General features: G+C 39.4%; 1 protein-coding gene across 12 annotated transcripts in view; it reads left to right on the top strand.

Annotated features, from left to right (window-relative positions):
- Positions 1–19,125, top strand: part of LOC125457933 (uncharacterized) — an 839,746-nt gene that overhangs the window by 695,048 nt on the left and 125,573 nt on the right. The window lies entirely within an intron of this gene.

Genomic DNA, 19,125 nt, shown 5'->3' with positions numbered 1-19,125 from the left:
CTACAGTTTCCCACTTTACACCTAAAAGTGCTACTTGATCGCTTTGTGTTTCATTTCCAAACACACCCGGGATTAGTCCTCGCTATTATTCCTGGCATTTTGAGTCTTAAATGCACTAAAAAGATTTGAACATTTGCTTATTAAACCTGTTTCCTTTCACGACTGATGTAAATTTCCAAATGATTAATGAATGGCCTGTCAAACTGTACTTTGAATCAATAAATATCCTATGATCTTGATAGCATTAAGGTAAACTGTGAAACACGCACCGCAAATTTTACACACATTGCCAACAGTCCTTTAATTTGAAGTTCTGCAATGCTGTTGGAGGTGCATGAATAGGTACACGCAGTCGGAATTACATTCTAATTTCGGCTGATCAAAGTTTGTTAACTTTCCGAAATGTTTGAAGAGTTTTGCATGTCTTGACTACCTGGGTACGTTTCCTGATTCAATTAACCCAAATCTTAGAAATAATAACGGAAGACGTGTTAATAAACAGCGCTTGCAGAAGGCCACTGTCTGGTTGCAAGTCATTGTTAATGCTAGTGTTCAGTCATTTTGATACTTTTATATACAACTGAATTGCAAGGAAGCTACTAAAAGGTGTGTGGATCCGACTTGTTTTGTTGGCTATATCCCTTGCTTAGTCTGGAAGTAATGGAGTTTAAACGTGTGCTGGTTTAAAATGAGCGCCTTTTCAGTTTGCTGTATATATTGGCATCTGTTATTATAGCTAAGTGAGGGAACAACAATGCATAACAGTAATATCGCCATCTCGTACTTTAAACGCTAGCATATTGTTTGATTACTAATTCGAGCTAATGCGATCTTTATGGAAACATAAGAGCGGATAATTGCCCCCTTTTCTGGGCAACAATATAAATCACAATCGCTTTATTATTTAATAACGTCAAACGCTTCGTTGGATTGGCTCCGACAGGGAAGACCTTTTCTCTGCGCAGTGTTGTCGGGAAATACAATGCAGATCTAATTGTGAAGATTTTTGAAGTTGGCTCCTGTAAAAGAACAGCAGAGATATGGAAGTTCCAACAGATGTCCGCAGTTCTACTCTGACGAACCAAGCCACACACAGACTGAGGACCTATGGAAGGATTTTTGCACTGGAAGCCTAGCAACAGTCTAAATCTTTCTCAGATACAATCCCGTCCTCCGTTGCTAGAGAGCACATCAAATTGCAGAAAAGGCTATTTTGTGTTAACCAGAGCAGAGCGTTTTGCAAATTTTAATGCAGCGTTCTGTATACAGCCCGTCATGTAATCTGAAGTGTCAAAAAGATGTTTGGAAAGTCGCAGTTGTGACTTTCAACGCAGTTTGGGCTGACATTTAGAGCCTTCATTCTAAGAAAAGCTTTGCAATAAACTTATTTCATGCCACATTCTTCAAATACTTCATCACACAATTTCCCGGGTCAAGCAAATCTAATCAATTCCCATTTGGCGAAATGCAAGGTATATACACGCAGTTTCTGAACTCGTTTTCTTTCAGCCTTTGATTAATTCAGTCATGCTATCTATCGAGTGTTAAGTAACAAAATATCAACGATGTTTTAATGATCTCAACAGCCATGTTTTCACTGCACAACACGCCCTGTTATCAACATCGTAATGCATATTAACAGATTGGGAATTGAACTGATGTGCAACAGTCGAAACGAACAGTTTACATCATTTGTAGAAATAGGCAGCTCCAAAATGAACTCATGCTCTCCTGAATCCATTAGGGTGATAACTGACTTTTCAAATCGATAAGGTGGATAGCACATTTCAACCGAACCTAGTGGTTGGAGATACCCAAAACAGTGGGGATACTGGTCACTAGTTCTTCTGAAAGATGTAAAAAGTTCGTATTTTCTGCTGATCTGAAATGCTATTATAACTACCTGTATGGGGGTGGGCAGAGGACGTGGGGGCCGCTGCGGCGGGGGGTGGGGTGTGGCGGTGCGGGTTAATTCTCAAGTTCTCCAGAATGTACATGTCCGACATTGATTTCTATGTCCTATGCTCAGCCGAGACCTCTCAGTTGTGCAGCGTAATCACTTCAAACTGAGCTGAGCAACAGTAAAACGCAAGCATATTTGGGAACGAATAAGCTGAATGTCACCAAGGGAGTGAATATTGCTTGGAACGCCAATTCCTTCAAAGCCTTGAAGAATCACAGTAAGTTAATCAAGCTCCCAAACGTCCTGAGATAGCGTTATACTACAGCAGGTGGGAATCTGAGTGCAGTGGAACTAGTTAGTGGGGGAACCTCAGAACCTTCACTGTATATAGGCTTCGGAGCCCGGGCGCGATCTAACAATACTGTGTACCCAGCGCATGGATTCGCATCCAAAACCACAGTGGAATGGCAGCCACTGCAGAGAGCATTTGCCAAGTCAAAGACTTGCTTCCTCGGTAGAAAAAAAGAGTAATAAGGATGCAGCTTCTCGCACGTCACTGTTTTGCTGCTTTTCCAATTCTTTTGTACTGTACTTGGTTCACCACATGCTTAGAACAATGCGCGCTTTGATACCAGTTCTCAGCTCAGCAGGGGTCGTGAAGATGTGTAGCACGCACCAACCCCGCATTACTCCTCTATCTAAAATATAATAGGTTGCCAGGACACAAGAGCTTGATCGTCGAAGACAACGCCGAATTTCCATCAAACGTTCCCCTCTAAATGTTTTTAAAACTCACGTCTCAACATTTTTTACTGATGAAACTGTGTAAGTATCGACCAGTTGAGATCGGATGCAGGGTTATATGCAATAAACTTGCAACGTTTGTGTGAAAGAACAAAGGGAAAGGTACATCTAAAATGTATCACATTTTTATTATAGCTTCTTTCCAGCTGTCCAACAAGGAAGTGCAAGCAACAGCTCATTTATAAATGCAACAGCACACATGAACATTCGAGACAACTTGACCACTGGGAAAACCTCGAAATAAGGAGGGCACACATTAGTCTGCAAATGTTGGTCACTCCTCTGTGCCGGTTTGTTAAAGTCGGCATCATTGTCCAATGCACAGTGGACATTGTTCAATTGTATTGAAAATAAACTTAGGGCCCTTCTGACCGAATAATAACATTGTACTTCTGCAGCCACTGGAAACAGCTGCTCACCTGTACTTGTGTTTTCGCTTCATGCCAATCTTAGATATTAAATTCAGATATATGAGTATATGTATAAGTACAAATATGGCTGAAGGCAAACTTCAGAAAAATAAAATATGATTTGTCCCTAACACTTATAAATAAGTGAAAATACAATGTTGTCAAACAATGAATCTCAGCGAAACTAAAACCGGGGCCAGAAGCGGGATTTTAATCATGTCGCCTTGCTACTTATAATGTTACGTGAGGACGTTGCCAACTTTTGCAACAGTTGAATTCCAACTACTCTTATATACGTAAGATTACTCTTTAACCGAAGGTATTATCATCAACTGTCTGCTGTCGAAGTATATTGGTAACACTGTTCATTTCATAAAACAATAATAGCTTGCGGTATATGAAAAGGCTATTCGGCCTATCAACGCTATACTAGTCTCACTACCTTGCTCTTTCCCTATTGACCATTATCATTTCACCTTTTCAAATGTATATCCAAATTCCTTTTACAATTTATTATTGAACCAGCTTCCACCACCCTCTCAGGCAGAGTACAAAAACATTCTTGAACTCTTCTGGGAGTTGTCACTGTAAATACTTAAAAAGGAAAATATTGAAGCAGACCGAATTTTAGTCCGCTTTAAGTATTACTTTGTTAACTCGAAGCGTTAATTCACTTTCTGGGCTTTAATGTGTGTACTAACGCTAATGAAAAAAAAACGGGAATTCTAGAACTCATTAAGCAGTGTTGCAGAGAGATGTGTTTTATTTCACAGTGCTACATGTTGTACCACATCGACAAAGTGATAGACTGGTTACTGCTACGTTATTATTGATAGGTCTGTTTCAATGGCCTGACGACTGGCAAATGGTTTGGAACATGCCCAGTGATCTTTTGGACCTTGATTGCCGCCGAAGTTTCTTTCGAGAGTGCGCTAAACAACGGCCATCTGGACTTGGCAGCTCTTAGAAACTCTAACTGGCATCTGTAACAGTAATCTGAACGCTACTGTGTGCGCGCACTGTGCAATGGACTGTTCCTCGGGCACCTGCAGTATATCCGTGGTGCTGGCATACACGCGGTCATACTGTATTCTTTTTTGGTTACCCTCTTCTCATCCTTTTCCCTTTCAATCCGCAACCTTAGTGCCTTTGTGCGTCACTGAATGTGATTGTTAACATGCTTGGAAGCCTGTAAGTGAATCAAGAAATGAATCTCCAAAGCAAAGATCTGGGGATACTGAGATATGCTTACAACAGGATGCATACAATAAAACAGGAATTTTCAACACGAAATCAAAACTGGAAAATGCAGGGAAACGTTCAGCAAATCAGGCATCACCTGTGGGGAGACCACACCATTTCACAGCTCACGTGAAGATCCTTCATTATGAATGTAGCATTTTCAGAATGGTGTCTCTTTTCATTTATTTCAACTACCAAGTGGGAAGCCTGTGCTGAAGTACTCCTACATTCGAATGTACCAATTTCGTTAAATATTGGATAGCGTTAAACTTGGTGCCCCCTAGAATTCACATGCACCCGATTGCAATCTTACGTTGACACTAAACTATAGGCTTCAAAACTCTCCGTATTCATACCGTAAATAAAGGACATTGGGTAATGTGAAAACGAGAGTTGAGCACATGTGACTCCCTCAATCAGCACCGTGCGCTGTGGATTATTGGGGAATTCGCTGAGATCAACAGTCCCTTTTTTATGGTTTTCGTTTGGGACGGGGAGTGGAGATAGCTCAGGGTGTAGGGGGAGGGGTAGTGACTAAGGATGCTGGCCTATTTTAGCTAAAAATGTCACACTGACTCCTATGTTTTATGATAATGAATCCTGAATAGCATGAATAAGTAATGAGTATCTGGTGCCTCAGATATTTTCCTATCTATTCCAAGCATCAGGGCTGCTGCGCGGGAAATCAGATTTCCGGTGCGATGGCAGCCTTTCAGCAGGTACTGAAGAATGCGTCCAGTCTAACAATTATTTAATTGTTATTTCCTACAAATCGCTGAAAACATTTTAATCCATTATAATGGATGCTTCTTTTGAAACAAAACATCGTACTTTTAGTTTAGACGTTTGCTATGATTTTGACATATTTACACCGAAACGCATCTATCTCCATGCTAACTGTTGCGAGTAGAATTCGAAGATTTGAATGTGATATTAGCATTTAATCCCGCCCCGGATGAAACCTCAGTCGTACGGTTTCTTTGCAAACTGGTTACCCGCATATCGCTCTAAACTGAGATGATTCGTTTAATTGGATCGCGTAAAGGAAAGCAGTTGAGTCCTGTAGACTGGCTTGGCTGGTTGTTTATTGTTCAATGGGCAAGCTTGCATTTTGAGCATTAGCAAAAAGCATAGGTTACAGTCACTCATCAGAGCCATGTCCAGTAAAGTTGAGGAAGCCCAGTATCTGGTACAGGATAAACCTGTTAACAAGCGATCTGGACTTCGTCAAGTTACAACTGTTTTCAGGAAACATCCAAATGTAATTTCAAAATCAGAAGTGTGTCTTTATAATATCCAGGCAATTCCAAATTTAGACTTACGAATTACCGTTCTTCAACTACAAGAGAAAGATTTGGTTTAAAAGATAGAAATGGGTTGTGACACTGGGTTCCAGTACAAACAGGAAAATCCAAGGCAACAAACAGTGGGATCTTAAATATACTGTTAAGTGTTCGTCTTGATTGAATTATACATCTTTTGTTACGTGAACAGGGCAGATAGCGGATAGCCTTGCAGGTGCACCCCTCGCACTCTGTCTTCCGAACATTAATGTAGATCACTCTCGGTTCTTTTGATCGGGCCTTTAAAATCTCATAAAACGGCCTGTGACGACCTGCCAGTCTTGTATTTACTTGATGAATGCCTCGGGGGCGCGTTCTTTGCAGCTTTAAAGATCTGCTGGAGGTACGACAAGCCTTTGCTGCAAGCGCATGAACGTCAGCTTTCACTTGCGATCAGATTGCACCGAGTTGACCATTTAGCAAACATCGACCAATACCTGCTGCACTCTTTGTTTTGTGTACAATGTAAGATATTCCTTGTGCAATCAACGCTGCCCCTTCTTAAAAAACAACTGCGCTGTTACTAAACCATTGGGAGATTTATTATGCCATAAATAAAACATACATTTTAGTTGGCGCGGTGCTGCTAATTAATATGCATACTTGTGACGTTGGCATATTTCTTTTGCAACTTCGCAAGCAGGTTTCGTTACAAATTTCTCACTTGCAAATGCACCAGTAACTTTTTGACCAAACAACTTGAAATTAATAGTGATAACAAATTAGCATAAACACAATACAAATAAGAGCCTGGCTTGCTCTCCCTAATTGTTTTCTCTCCTTCAAAAGCTTATAAAAGGGTAGTGTCACCCTTAAACCCTTGTTAAACTGTCAATACCAGTTTGAAGTTCCTGGTGTTACTCACTGAAAAAAGACGATCCGAATTTTGTCAATCAATTCTTTCACCGTTTTACTAAATCAGTTCTGTAAACTTTAATCAAATCGAATACTGGTGGTGATGTATTTAATTGGACACGTGAAGTTACTTTGAGCAGCTGAATTGATAAAATGGCTGGTAATCTCCGTTCTTCTGACCCAGAGCTTCAAACTGTCACAAATCATATGCTCAAACTTTACAATGTAGTTATCATTCGGTTTAAAGTAAGCTCTGGAATCGCAGCTAAGGGGGACGTCGACTTATTCTAATATCATATGAAAGCCATGAGTCGGTTTTCGATAGATTTATGCAAACGGGGTTAGAATGGAAACTTGTTTTAGGATAGTCAAGATCTACCCTATTCAGTGCAATACAATGCCACTTCTCTTCAGAGAAACAGACGCACTGCGGTCTGTAACTAGCCCCCACTTGCATACCCAGGGAAATTGAGGAACAGATAACGATTGTTGTAAGGCTACACATCTCAACCCTAAGAAGCAGTAACAATCTGATACAATCAGTTACATTTAAAACGTGTGTCTGAAAACTTGACTGCTTTACAAAATATCCTAACTAGAACTGCCAATCCTGTCACAAGCAGACTGAGAAAAAAAATCGTAGTACTGGACGCAGGCAGCCATACAGAATTCCACATTAACTTGTGTGAATAGAAAGAGGAGATTTTACAACACCAGCCCTCATTGTTCCCCAGATCCCTCCCAATTTCAGGCTTGACTTGCACATCCAAAGTTTATTTGTTAATGACGCGTTACCATCTGCCTCGTTCCACTTTCCAAAAGAAGTAAATCTCTCACATTTTGTGAAAAATTGCGTTTTACAAATTATATTTAAAACGATTTTTATTTGAAAAAGGACATGTGCATGTTAACCATTACGCAATCGTATATTCCGTCAGATGAAAATGGCACAGAAAGTTCAGAAACTGACAGTTCCGATTTCAAAATCAGTGCTTTATTTTTTAAAATGTAATGGGTCATAAATTAATGCCCCTCACAAGTCTCTAGATATGACTTGAAACGGGAACGTTAGCGAAGTGGCAATAAATTACGAAGGCAGTGCGGCAGACTGGGTGATCATTCAAGAGACTATGCGTATGCACCCAAAGGAAAGGCTGGTCACTATTTACCCTTCATCTTTGCACAAAACCGAAATCTGTTCACTAGCTTGCTGAACCTAAACGTCGTTGGAGATTCGCATTTTGCGTCTGTTTCCGAGTAATGCCATCTCAACGATTCGGTGTATTTTGCATTGAAAAGCGGTTGAGGTCTTGTGTGCTTTTCGCATAAAAGCTTGACAAAAGTTGTGATGGTTTATGTATGGGTCCCACAATGGCTCTATTTATCCTCTGCGCACAGCCTGAGCCCTCAGTGAATTGGAAAACCGAGTCAAACTCAACCCGATCGCGTGGTCTTGTTTACAACCCCTAGCAGCCCAGAGAAAGCCATGAAGGAAATGAAAATGATGTACATACAGAAAATGCATAGTTCATTTCTTTGTGTAAAAGTTAGAAATAAATTCCTTGTCAGCTTAACAGGGGAAGAGGGCATTTGTCTTCCACATTCGCCAGGCTTGAAACAGATGGCATTGTATGTTGCATTTTCAGTTCCCACTTGTTGATCAGTCATAAAGAACAGATGGATATTTCCTTTCTTTGCGTCCACGTTTCAAATTTGCTCAATTGCCACTAAAATTAAATCTATCAACTTCTCAGATTAACTGCAACTTCTCGGCACTGCTATAATCAACCAATGAAAAGGACAGATCCAGTGTGACAAGTTGTGATCTCCCTCAAGAAATCAACAGTTGGTTATCAACAATTGCACCAGTTTTTCAGACATGCGACGATCCGATTTTTCCTGTGATTTGCGAATACTATTACGATGGCTCATCAAGTGAGCAACAACTCTTAGCAAAGGAAGTCAATTTCCACTCACGCATATACGTTCAGTTATCAATAAAGTTATTTAGAATGACTTAACTGATATAATACTCGATCCTTGAGAAAATTCGTTGAACTTAGAAGAGACACTAACCAGGAAGCTGAGAAACATTTAACTAATATTTATTTGCCAGTCTTAATAGGGAAGGTATATAAATTGTAGTATTACTTTCCGCACTTTATGTAGTCAGAATTACTAGCAGAAAAATTAATTTGTTCTACATGGCGAACACACCTTTTCATCAAAGTAGTTCATTAACTGTATACTAATTGAATTACAGCTTAATTGATGGATTTTGTACTTTTGCTGAAACCTCTGTCAGATTCTAAACAAAGTTTTAACTTACACGAAGATTAAATATACATATATATCACATTAGTCATATTTCATTTAGTTTTGATCGTTAGCTGAATGCCCTACAATGTGTAAATTTATATGGAAAGGTAAATCTATTTCTTATTAATCACCAAGGCTTGAATCTTAAATGTTAACTTTACTCAATTATCCGCATGACTTCACTTAAACAGTAATTTCTGTTATCCAGCTGTCCACCTATTCTTTAACTACTGCCAGAAGTTGAAACTCGATTATGTCGAATCTATAGTCCCCCTTAGTTTTCACGACCTGACTAATGCTTCGGTGTGGTCTACTATACAAGTGCTGAAGCGGTCTCTTTCTGGCTTCTCTATCGCAGACAGCCCTGGAATGCAAAGAGGCATTATCTTTTATTTGGCCCAGAAGTTGCTTTGTAAATTCACAAAGTACAGTAGGCATAAGTGTAATCTCATACCTGACACCAAACTATCCGCAGCGATGTTACTGACTGATAGTAATAACTTAGTTATCCCAATGCCTTACATGCAATAGCAATTTGCATTTGTTTTATTACGTAGGAAATGTTCGGACTTCTCCATACTTCCAGCTAAGTTTGAAGTTTTTTCTACCAACCTGTTTTACAACCCTTCCAAAGTCCAACGGATGGATCTTAGGTTTTCATTTGGAGGTGTTTTATGTTCAAAGCTCAACTAATAGCTTTTGTGTTCTGAAAATGACCAATATCTGAAAAAAAATGTATATATACATTCCATCAATCTATTCAGAACATTTTCCCGGGTCATGATTGCAGACAATGCAATGTATTTTCGTCATTGACGTTATTACTGTGTTATCATTCTTAAGTCTAACTAAAAAAAAATGTTTCATGGAGACTTGCCGTCAATAAATTGAAGCTTTGTTAGAAAACTAGTGCAGCTTAAATAATATGTCCTGAATCTGTTTCTGTGTCGAAAGCGTAATTAATCTGCAGTGATAATTTTCCAGTTCACAGAAGACGTTGAGGATCAGACTAGCGTTTGCCTAAATGGAATATGAGAGGACTGCCTATATGTAATTACCTTAAATATAGTTTGCGAATATTCACTACATTTCGTCTCGCAACTACACATTAGCAAACTGGATTAACTAGCATCGCTCGGATTGGGCAAGATCATGGAATTGAGGACCATCATCACATTTCTCATTAATTTTTACAGGCAGTTGCTGTATCACAACTTGAAGCTCGTATTCTTCTCTAAACAGGATCAGGAAAGTTGATGACCGAAATCTGTTGCAAGAGGCCGCCCAGCAGAAGGGCCTGGAATTGCTGAAATCCAGGCACTACACATTATTGTAAATAACGCGGGTTCACACGCTTATCACGTAACGGCAGAACAACCAAGCCATTTTAATCAAGTGGTTATCGTAACCATCGTGGAGATCAGAGCACTATCACTGTGGGGTTCGTCATTGTGCTGCTGCTCGAAATGACAGCTCCCTGACTAATGGGGACCAGTCAGTGGATGAGATTTCAGTACCCCGGACTAAAATTCACGCATTACCATTTCATTAAAACACAGAGGAAGAAAGCATGCCTTTTCAGCATTTATTAAGACCGATGCCTAATTGAGCAGTTGGAATCCAAAAATAAATCGCAGCGAACTCTCCAAAGTCTTTTGCCTAACCCTTTCTGATGTTGGGTACTGACAAACATTAACTCGGTACTCAACTTTTCTGGAATGGTCACTTTCACGAAAATCATGACTAAAGTCTTGTATTATTTAATATTCAGCAAACAGTTACTGTTTCCGATATAATAGTGAACATCTTGACTCCGTTCAGTTCCACCGTAATAACATTGAGACTTTCAAAATATATCCTATCGACCAATTCAGAACAAAGTACATTGCTTCTTACAATCAACTTCCCGGGTAAAACTGCCGCTGTCTGTCTCGGGTCTTGCTCATTATCTTTGATCAAATTCCCCTACATCACATCAATTAGAATTACTGATAATGTTAAACTGATCGAAACCAAAGTGTACATTTCACCCTAAAACGTGTTTAAATGCAGTTTATATATAGTACTAGTAGAGTATGTAAGCTGTTTGGGAGTGTGTATTTCAGTTCCAGAGACAGAAATTTGAATTCTTTAAAGTATCTAATTTCCCATGTTTTACTCAAGAGTCCCATTGTTATTTATAAAAGGCAGATAACCAGATAAAGGCAGCTACTTATAAAAACGAGACTTTCCCCATTTCGCGAATAGGATACTTTAAGCAAATACAATGTTTACCTTTAAGTTAAAGTTTGATATTTATAATATGTAATAACTAAAGTACTTTAAACACTAGATCACATGACATATGCTTAAAGCGCAATAACTTTGCGCAGATTCTACACATTTGCTTATTTTCGTTTACATTACAATGTTCCTTGAGTCCATGAGTATGTGCAGATTATCCATTTAGGGGAAAGGTTACAAACAAGTTCAATATTAGACTGTCAAGAACATCACTTCTCAAACCACATTTGCATTGGAGAATACTGCCAATTTTACACGCATTGTCTGTCATTCGAAGTTCACATACCGAATTATTCCAAATGGTGAAACTCAAAACTTCCTCAAATGACAAGTCACGTTATCATTTAAGGAAAAGGCGGGCTGAAGATCTGTGACAGCTGAGGTTCTCTCATCGATTATATGACAGTGTGGGTCATTTACGGTGCTCAACGCGAAGAATTGTAAATATCGCATGAGACATCACCTTTCAGACACAATTTGAGTTTAAAAACGAGCAGATTTGTGGAGTGACTGTGTAGCAGATTTGCCTAACCGACGTACAGCTGGTTGCCTCTTCAATCTACACTTCATGTCTAACCCTGCTGATGCCAGATAGAAATCTTCACCGCTTGAACTCTCTTAAGAATATTCCCTGGTTGAAAATTTCTGTTAATCTTTCGAGGATCATTCCATGGCTTGGCAGTAATGCAGCCAAACAAAGAGAATACTGACATGTTCTTATATTGATTATTTGTCACCGTGCATTTGTCACTTCCAGCAACTTTTCCTGAAGTTTTACTTACGGGCACTTGAGCTTTTAGATGAGCTCAGTTCATTGTATTTCTGAGTAGTTTTACGCCAAAGGCTTAATTATACAGTGTCCTACTTCCGAGTGGTCAAATTCTGAAGCAGACCATTGTGGTAGCCATCATAAAGCGCAAAACACTAATAGATGGCACCATTAATCTGCTCTCAGTTCAAGAAATAACACCCTACAGCATTCTTCATTTAGATCGATCCAAGGCGTCTTTGCATAAACAGTTGTTATTTTTCGAGTCGTATTACTTGTAAACGCTCTCTGTTTTATGTTCTCCGCCATTTCCATCTCAAAAATGTATTTCTCCTAATAATTTACTTAAACAGTCACCTTGTCATCACCTTCTGGTCTCCTTTCGCAATGAATGATAATGATGCAATGTTTGTATGGGAGCACACATTCATTCGAGGCATACGATCCACTTCAATGCATGCGATTTTTACATTGAAAGACGTGCTATGTGAATAGCACAGAAAAACACTAACCACCAATAAAGTAGGAAGTTCGGTGAATTATAATTCTATATCGGAAAGACAATTTGACTTTTAGTCTGGAGTGTCGCGTTGATTTGCCAGGACAAGTAAAGATGCCTCGAGGACTTGAAACGTGCTATAAAAAAGCATGTCGATGAATAGGATGCCACATTGTAAAGGAATGGAGCGAAGTGAGGCTATCGTGAAACCCTAAATTTATCTGATGGATAAGTTCGTTAGAAACAGCTAAGATGTACGGGAACATATCCACTATTAGACTGCATTGTCTATTGAAGGGTCAGATAACCGTCAGGTGCCTGCAGTCATTTCTTAACTGCCAAGCAATTATCATTCGGTGCAAAACTTGCAGAGGCAGCAAGAAAATCTCATCAGTGTCAGATCTCGTTCACAAGGGAACGGGACAGGACTTTATCATGGTCCCAAACCATCTTTGAACTTGACAATTTAGAGCTCAAACCAAAACAGCTACAGATGCTGTAAATCAGGAACAAAAACGAAAGTTGCTGGAAAAGCACAGCTTAGATGTTCTGAGGAACAGTCACTGAACCCGAAACGTTAATTGTCATTTTTTCTTTACCGATGTTGCCAGACCTGCTGAGCTTTTCCAGCAACTTTCGTTTTTGCTCCTGATTTACAGGTCTGGCAGCATCTGTAAAGAAAAATGACAATTAACGTTTCGGGTTCTGTGACTGTTCCTCAGAACACCTAAGCTGTGCTTTTCCAGCAACTACTGTTTTGTGGCAATTTTAAATACTTTGTTGCACTTAACGTTACAGGAAACTGTCGCACAATGTAGCACAACGTCCCTTGATGCTGAAATTGCAGATGATATGCACCGCTTCTACTTATTTTTACGAATAAAATGTACTGGTGTTCTAAACTCTGTTGGTACATCTTGTATGCAAGATTGCGACTGTTTACCTTCTCACGTAAGCATTTTTTCCCTCTATTTCACTGTTATGTCTCATGTCATTCCAAAAGATGTGAATATAAGCAAGTGTGGATCAGCTGCAGCGGGAATAACAGATTTCACGGTGTATAGAAGGAACTTTTAACAGGAGATGCCTTCACTTTTTACTGTGAAGTATATTAATACAAATGAAAATAAAAGTCGCACATGTATGAAATCATCTTTTCTGTGTTTGGGTGCGAATTAATGTACTGGATTGACGAGAAAGCAACTGCTGCAGATAGTATGGCGATGGCGCTGGCAAGGTGGGGAGCAGTCGAAGTTGCTGCTCAGAATCATTACCACACGGTAGGTTGCAAAATCAAAAACAGCCCTTTTTTCCTTCCTGTGCTTTTTTTTATTGCGGTAACTAGGATAAGCTTGGGGTGCCCAGTCACCACGGTAACTGCCAGAAAAATTGTGCTTAAGTTTGAAGGGGTCAAGCAACAGGGTCAACAACTCTGGCCTCTTTCCGCGATAGCTTTGCCACCTAATATCCACGAGTGGCAACGGCAGGCCGAGCCGGGGCTAGCCCTGGGAGGTAAGGCCGCCAGAGCTATGACAAAAATTATCTGAGTCAGTTCACGGCCTGGGCTCACCAGGTGGCCTGGGAAATCGATTTTGACCCTCCTGACCCTGTCTGGCACAGGCATGGCAGCCGACATAGCCGGGATTCAGATGGGCAAGACAGGTTTACATTAAATGTTTTGGGCAGCCTGGAAGCTTTTGAAGACAGAAAGGCGAAGGTGGGTTCACGTGATCTTGGAGAAGGTTCAGCTCTGCCAAGTCCCAGTTACGAATTTATACCGGCATTTTCTGAAAACAAATGAATTTCTCCTAACATAAAGCCAAAGAGAAATCTATTTCAATGGGTCCACAATCTACGTTTCTCTCCGCCTCCCCCATCCCCCAAAGTGCCTGTTCCTGATCTGTTAAAGGTGAGCATCAACCTTCTATGTTGCTAGAATAGAAGCAAGCAGCATTAAAAGTGCAGTCTTCTTCAGTAGAAAGTGTTTGACAAATCTTTTAGATTTTTGTATAGAAACACTGTGATGATCAATACATTTTTCCACCAATATGCAATATTATCAATGAAAATGATAGTTTATCAGATGCTTTGCATAGAAAATTACCCATAAAGAACAATTTTACAACTTTAAAGGAACATTGTCTTATCCATAAAACTTGGAATTTAATTTTGCAGCCATAAAACTATACATTAACTACAAGAAGAATTAGATTCATAGAATTATTATAACACAGACAGAGGCCAATGAGCCTGTTGTATTTGTGCTAGCTCATTGCAGGAGTAACTCAGTTATTTGCATTTGTGACTTTCCCCTATGCAATTGTTCCTCACCAAGCGCTTATCCAATTTCCTTTTAAAAGGCATGATTTAATGTACCAACTCCATGCTCTCAGGTGGCACATTTCATATCCTAACCATTCACTGAGTTAAAAAGCTTTCCCCTCATGTTGCTGTTGGTTCTTTTGCCATATGCCTTATTTGATGGCCTCTAGTTTTTAGCCTTTCCACCAGCAGGACCAGTTTCTCCCTGTCCACTGTCCAGACCCATCAAGATTTTGATCAGTTCAAAGAAATATCCTCTTAATCTCCTTCATGTAGAACAGCACCAGTTTCTTCAAATTACCCTCACAAGTGAATAACTTCACCCTTGGAAACATCCTTGTAACTTTTCTCTGCACCCTCTCTAAAGTCTCCACAGTCTTCACAAACTTTCAAAAGTGTGGGGCCGAGAAGTAGATATAATACTGTAGTTGAGATTACACTACTATTTTGGAAAAGTTCATCATAACGTCAGTATTTTTGTACTCTGTATCTCTATATATGAAGCTCAGAATTCCAGGGTGTTTTTTAACCACGTTCTCAAGCTGCCCTGTCACCTTCAATGATTTGAGCACATATGCCTCCTGATCAGGAAGGCTAACAACATTTGATATATTTTGGAGGTTCATGCATTGCATAATGATCTATATTGCAATGAAATGACTCTATTTGCTCTCAATTTCACATTTGGGACAGAACAGTCCAATGAGCTCTGTTTCCTCAATTCTCTTGCTACAGTCTACAATAAACCTGTTTTCAATAGTCAGTATACACATTGGGATTCCACATGTCACAGGATTGGCCTAATTTGCTGCCTCATAGATAGAGCCCAAGATGTTTGTTCACCCTGCAAACCTAATGCTACAATAGTGCACATCAAAGCCATCCTGTGGAAAAAAATGGCTGCACCGTTCAGATCATTTGTCATTGCACATCATGCAAATTCATAAAAGGCCCAAAACTAAGATGTTTGGTCCTGAAAAGTGCCCTGTCTACCTCAGATTATGCTTCGAAGGCTAAGGTATATCAAAAACTTAAGCCACAGGTGAAGCCAGCTATTTCATATTGCTAATATACTGTACCAACACAAGTGGCTGTCAAACCAAAACACATTCTTACCCTCACATGAATGAATCCCTCAGTGCCAGTGTGTTAACAGACATTTAGGCCATATAATCCCAAAGACTGTGACCATATCAAATAGAATATTCCTTCACCTGTTTGCAACAAGCAAGTTACTGACCACATCCACAAGTCTTGCACAGCTGTAACACAGTGCTCAACATTAGATGCAATTCCAAAATTGGACAACATTTGCTGGTTAATCCTGAATTTATGAATAATTGCATTGAAAACCAAGTTTGGAGCAACAATTGGCTTACAGTGTGGTACACCTGTGCATACTGGCAACTCCATTTTGAATATATGAGAACCTGTTTTTACAGACGAAAAGAACATATGCAGACAATGCACCCATTTCAACTAAACAAAATAGGTGATAGGCATTTGTCAGTTAATTTCACAGGATAGTACTTTGATCAATCAGCTTCAATCTGTGTGTTTTAAAATTTAAACAAATTCTGACAGTTAACTGTCTGTCATCATTAATTGATGTATTTTCCATGGCAAAGCTGACGCTAATCAGAACTTTTTCCAATCGGTGTAAATATTGGTTTTCCTCTTGAATTGGCCTTCTTGCAAATAATCCTAATGATTGCAACTTGAAAAGCATAGAGAAGATGTGTCTTTATTCAGCAATGTTCAAATTCTGCAATACCAAAAAGAACATTGTTTGCTTTTTTATTTTAACCAATTCCTTGGCAGACTTTAATCTTTTATTCTAAATAATGGGACCTAACAATTATTGATGCATAAAGCTAGTTATGTCTAATCATATGCACATTTTTAACATGGAAAAGTGTGAAATAATTTGAATAGGTTCTGACTGTTTCAACACATTTTTGTCTTTAGAGAAGTAATTTCAAATAATACAGTGATCATATTTATGCACAAATACCTATTTTTGGTTTCCTCATGGTCTGGTGGATAAATGTACTTCCTGATTTTGACATTGTTTCATTCAGATCTGGAAGCTTCCAGCTTTGATTCTTCCTCTATAATAAGTTTTGCAACCTCACATAGGGCTTTTGATAGAATTGTCAGTTTTCTTGGCTATCACAGGTAAAATTGGTCAGGATTTCTTGCCCTTATTGCCAAGAAATGATTCCTGCTGGTATTTTTACATTTGTGCACACTAGCTGATGACAGAATCAGATTTGGCAATGATGCCCTGATATTTGAATAACTTACAAACAGTGAGTGTTTCAATTTATGCATGAAGAATGACTGCTGAGTGAGGAACCAAAACTCCACTAGTGCCTGTGGACTGTTTCTCATGTATGCTGCTTCTGTAAGGAGAGTGAGCTGGCTGAGAAAATGAGCATAGAAGGGTTTGGAAAATGCTTTACGTTTATTGGGTCGTACATGCTTGTCAATGTGGCCATTTAATGTGGTAAGTTAAATGACTGCTTATATTTTGAGAGATAATGCAGAAAGGTGAAAAGTATTGCATTGAATTCTCCATTGTGATTGAACAATTTAGATTTTCTCTCAAATTATTTATTTTGTATTTATGTGATGATACAAGAGCTACCAGATTACATCTTGGAAACACTGCAAATATCTTACTTCTACAGTTTGGCAATTTGGTTTAATTACAGGCTTTATAATTCATGAATATGAATTTAGCAGCCAATTCAATTTTTTATCTTTTACCGTGGAGGTAACTGTTCGTTTCAACTCATGGTCTACTTATCAAAGCTGCTTAAATGCTAAGCTAGATAAACAAGTTACATTGCAGTTTCTGATTTGGTGCCATGCAATTTTTTAACTACCTTGATGTATCAATAGCACTGCAATTCAGGCTTGAGGCTGCCAGTTTGATTGCAGCCAAAATTCTGACAGGTAATATTAAGCCACCTTATGTAAAGATTGTAAACTTCACTGGTGGATCTAAGAATAGCTGAAGCTAAGAGATGGGAATGTTTAAGTTTGACATAGACATAGACATAGAACATTACAGCACAGTACAGGTCCTTCGGCCCTCAATGTTGGCCCGACCTGTCATACCGATCTCAAGCCCATCTAACCTACGCTATTCCACGTACGTCCATATACTTATCCAATGACACCTTAAATGTACCTAAAGTTGGCGAATCTACTATACTGATTATTTTATATGTTTCAATTAAGTCACCTCTCAACCTTCTTCTCTCTAATGAAAACAGCCTCAAATCCCTCAGCCTTTTCTCGTAAGGCCTTCCCTCCATACCAGGCAACATCCTAGTAAATCTCCTCTGCACCCTTTCCAAAGCTTCCACATCCTTGGGTTTTTTTTGAATTAGCTGACATCAACATGTATAATGATAGGAGTGCTGCAATTGTTAATGGCCTCAGTATACATCAATTAGGAAGCATGTTTGGTGAACAGGACCCATGTCAGTTAGACTAGGGCCGGAATGAGTTTAATATGATCTCAACCTTAACAGAAAGTAGAATGTGGAATGCTGGCCCAGAGTGCATATGAATTGTGAACCCTTGAGATAACAAAGATACTTCCATGGGTTATAGCAACAGATAGCCAGGCATGCAGTCAGGTGTTGTTCTGGACATTGATGTGTACAGGATGACTGATGGCATGGATATACATTTGAAATCTCAATATTACATCCATGTTTGTGAACATCATGCAGTTATTATTGTATTTTCCCACTGGAAAGACCAACAAAGAATTATAACTAATTGGGTATGGTTTTCCTGGCTGATTGGTGGTTGTACAAGTGCTCTTAGTAAAGGATCAATATCTTTCAGAGTTTAGGATAGAAAACTGCCAAGAAGAAAATGGCATGAAGACATGAACATAGAACATTACAGCACAGTACAGGCCCTTCGGCCCTCGATGTTGTGCCGACCTGTCATACCGATATCAAGCCCATCTAACCTACACTATTCCATGTACGTCCATATGCTTGTCCAATGACGACTTAAATGTACCTAAAGTCGGCGAATCTACTACCTTTGCAGGCAAAGCGTCCCATTCCCTTACTACTCTGAGTAAAGAAACTACCTCTGACATCTGTCCTATATCTTTCACCCCTCAATTTAATGCTATGCCCCCTCGTGCTCGCTATCACCATCCTAGGAAAAAGGCTCTCCCCATCCACCCTATCTAACCCTCTGATTATTTTATATGTTTCAATGAAGTCACCTCTCAACCTTCTTCTCTGTAATGAAAACAGCCACAAGTCCCCCAGCCTTTCCTCGTAAGACCTTCCCTCCATACCAGACAACATCCTAGTAAATCTCCTCTGCACCCTTTC

The sequence above is a fragment of the Stegostoma tigrinum genome, chromosome 14 (assembly GCF_030684315.1).
Source record: "Stegostoma tigrinum isolate sSteTig4 chromosome 14, sSteTig4.hap1, whole genome shotgun sequence".
NCBI classification, from domain to species: domain Eukaryota; kingdom Metazoa; phylum Chordata; class Chondrichthyes; order Orectolobiformes; family Stegostomatidae; genus Stegostoma; species Stegostoma tigrinum.
The sequence above is the reverse complement of the archived record's forward strand: the minus strand, read 5'-3'. Positions and strand labels throughout refer to the sequence as shown.